Source organism: Staurois parvus, unplaced genomic scaffold, assembly GCF_062004578.1.
Source record: "Staurois parvus isolate SC_StPar_1 unplaced genomic scaffold, SC_StPar_1.0 ptg001386l, whole genome shotgun sequence".
Classification (NCBI taxonomy): domain Eukaryota; kingdom Metazoa; phylum Chordata; class Amphibia; order Anura; family Ranidae; genus Staurois; species Staurois parvus.
Window position 1 is genome coordinate 1,028,568 of NW_028319182.1, and position 4,065 is coordinate 1,032,632.

Here is a 4,065-nt window from a genome sequence, read left to right on the forward strand (position 1 = left end):
TCCGCGGGCCGGATTAATAGGTCCGCCGGGCCGTATACGGCCCGCGGGCCGTAGTTTGCCCATTGCTGAGCTAGACACTCATCAAATCTAAAGCTAACCTGTAGGCGGGTGCAGGTTCCCCTCCATCCTGTAGGTAGCACTCTGCTATTATTAACAATGGAGTGGAGTCTGAGGGATTGTCCTCTCAAGGACTCTGTCTGTCTCTCAGAGAAGCCAGCTGTCTGATTGGACGCTGCAATCTCTCGAGATCTCAGGTGACCATCTGGATGTGGGATCTTTTATAATAGGGTGACCCGTGTCTTCCAATGAGTAGGAATGGATCTGTAAGCTCTAGGGGGCTTCTTGCCCTGGGGCACTCGAGGGCTGGACGCCGGACTGCTTTTTTGGGGCTGCATCCATGAACTGTGTACATGACTATTGCACCAGAGATAGGCTTGTCCACTCCCCATTACCACCATTACCGTTCTGCACCAACACCCCCCCCCCTTCCCCAATTATACTTACAAAAGACATGACACCAATTTTGGAGTAAATGGCCAACAACGTGGCCTTTTATTAACAACTCAAGTTACAATACACCAACCATTCCTTATAACAGAAAACCCAAAGAATTGTTGTTGGTCTTCGAAGGCACCCCAAAACAATCCGAAATGCACCTGCGGACAACCATATCCACTAGGCCTCCAGCCGCAACCAACCAGCTCGGAGACAACCATACCGTCCGCAGTGCAGCACCACCACCTTCCAGTTAAACCTTGGTTAACTGGGAATGTCCCCTGGCATCCCATACCACCGATGGGTCCCACACCATTTTGTACCTCCAAGATAAGAACCGCCTCCAAAGACCAACAACCGCCCCTGAACCAACATAATCCCCCCTTTCCTGGAGGGACCCAATACTCACCAAAAACAGGGAGGGCGGGAGGGAAGCTCTCACTCCTGACGTCCAGCTCCAACTGACGCCCCCTCACTGAAATCCCCCACCCTAAGGTGCAGCAAACTCCACCTACCCTCAATCTTCTACCAACCAGATACCCCCACTATCAAAACAAACCCCTTGGAGCTGACCTTAACCCTTTCTGTTCCTCCTTCCCCACTCTGGGCCTAGTCATGCATGCCCTGCGCTATTTCTTCTTTCTTTTTGCTACGGGCATTTCTTTCTTGGACCCTGTGAGTAGAGCCTCTTCACTTGTGCTGAAGTTTTCATGGTCCCCAGCCATGAAACATGGACTACTTCAGTCTCCTAATCTTTGCTCTACACTTGGCTGGGGGGTCCCCAGCTGTGCACATATAGGCTGTTCTAGCTTGCTACTGCTACTTACATGATTACTGTTGATCCTACTAAGGTAGACGTGCCCTCCATTGGCAACTTGTTACTTTTGGAGTATCCTGCATTACTCTCATCACCCCTCCCAAGTTCTACGTACTAGCAATAAATTTACAAACAAAGGCTCCGGAAGACTGTTTATTGAGCCAGAGTGGATGGACTGCTGCTGTGTGCCTGGCAGCTTTGCACTAACTTGGAAAAGAACCTATTTAAATCTACAGTGGCCCCTACGGGGGTGAGCGCTACATTAGCAATCTTCTAGAACGCTTAATATGTCTCTCCATACTTATGTAAGAATAGTGAGCAGTGATCAGGGTCATAGTATAGGTTGGTACCGGTGGAGATTACTCAGATTCAGCAGACTTGCCATAAGTCAGATCCTGGAAGGCCTGAGAATTCCAGGCAAAGCAATAAGAGGATTCAGGAGACTAGGCTAGGACCAAGGGAAACTAAGACAGGACAAAGGAGATCCAGGAAGACCTGAGAATTCCAGGTAAAGCTAGAAAAAGGTTCAGGAGACAAGACTAGGATGAAAAGAAACTAAGACTAGACAAAGGAGATCCAGGAAGACTGGAGAATTCAAGACAAAGCTAGAAGGTGGTTTAGGAGACTAAGCTAGGACCAAGCAAAACTAGGATAGGATAAATGAGATCCAGGAAGACCGAAGAATTCAAGACAAAGCTAGAAAAGGGTTCCGGAGACAAGGCTAGGACCAAGGTAAACTAGGACAGAACAAAGGAGATCCAATAAGACCGAAGAATTTAAGACAAAGCTAGAAGAAGGTTCAGGATAAAAGGCTAGGACCAAGCAAAACTAAGACAGGACAAAAGAGATCCAGGAAGACCTGAGAATTCTAGACAAAGCTAGAAGAGAGTCCAGGAGACAAGGCTAGGACCAAGGAAAACTGTCACAGGACAAAGGAGATCCAGGAAGACCTGAGAATTCAAAACAAAGCTAGAAGAAGGTTTAGGAGACAAGGCTAGGGCCAAGCAAAACTGGGACAGGACAAAGGAGATCCAGGAAGACCTGAGAATTCCAGAAAAAGCTAAAAAGAGGGTTCAGGAAGCAAGGCTAGGATCAAGCAAAACTAGAACAGGACAAAAGAGATCCAGGAAGATCTAAGAATTCCAGACAAAGCTAGAAGACTGTTCAGGAGACAGGGCTATGAACACGATAAACTAGGACAGAACAAAGGAGATCCAGGAAGACTGGAGAATTCAAGACAAAGCTAGAATAGGGTTTAGGAGACAAAGCTAGGGCCAAGCAAAACTAGGACAGGACAAAAGAGATCCAGGAAGACCTGTGAATTCCAGACAAAGCTAGAAGAGTGTTCAGAAGACAAGGCTAGGGCCAAGAAAAACTAGGACAGAACAAAGGAGATCTAGGAATACCTGAGAATTGAAGACAAAGATAAAAGAAGGTTCAGGAGACAAGACTAGTACCAAGCAAAACTAGGACAGGACAAAAGAGATCCAGGAAGACCTGAGATTTCTAGCCAAAGCTAGAAGAGGGTTCAGGAGACAAGGCTAGGACCAAGCAAAACTAGGACAAGACAAAAGAAGAGAGGGTTGGACACTAGGTAAAGATAGACACAGTAGATATCATACATGGACCTGGAGTCAGAGCCAGTCATAGGAAACAAGAAGAGGAGCGAGGCAAGGACAGGATTAACAAGGAATACTCTGGAAACAGGTCAGGAAGGTTCAGCAATGAACTACCAACAGTTTCACTGGAAGAGCTGTATATTATAGGGGGTTCGGTTTCAGGGTACACTGGGCAGCCAGTTTGAACCACTTTGGTGCTAATCTGCAGCAGTAGGTTTGCCAAGAGATGGCTCAGCAGGTGAGGAACCAACAGGTAGAAAACCAACCACCAAACAAATGGACAACTAGCAAGAGGAGGAGCAAAAAAGACGACCCAGCAGACATGTGATCCACAAGCAGTCAACGATGATGGTTGTTGCCAAACACCAGCAGGTGGCCAATCAATAGACGATGTAATGGAATAATTATTTCATTTATATAGAGAGTAATACAACTTCTTATTTTACTGTTCGCTTCACCTGCTTATAAACTCTGTATATATCCTTCAGCAATGAACACTTAGACGAAATTACAGAGGCATACACACAAATACACCACCTCGGCTGCCATCATTTGAAAATAATTTCCAGAAACACTTTGCCACTCAGCAGGTGTACCTATGTACCTCGCATGAGGTGCCCTCTGTACAAACAGCAGAAGCCTTCAAGATGACGGGAAAATTGGCCATGTTTGTACAGAGATGGTCAGTTCTTGCATTGTTATTCTCTTTTATTAAATCCAAAATGGCAGTGTGCTAAAGAATAATACAGAAAAAAAACACGCTGTAAAGGGGGGGGGGAGGCATGCTATAGAGGAACGTAAAAATGTGGCATTTAAACTGATTCCAGGAGTGCGGTGAACCTGCTGCTCGTCTTTAATTTCCTTCTGGTGTTCATTTTCTGCAATTAGCTGCCCCGCAGGCCAAATCCCTCTGGGGTTTGTTCTGAACTTTTCACTGACTCCGGATGTAAGTGAAAAGTTCTCAGGTCTGAGTCACCATCCTTGGTCACCCTAGACCAGTGTTTCTCAACTCCAGTCCTCATGGACCCCCAACAGGTCATGTTTTCAGGATTTCCCTCAGATGAAACAGCTGTGGTAACTACTAAGGCAGTGAAACTGATCAAATCACCTGTGCAAAATAATGGAAATCCTGAA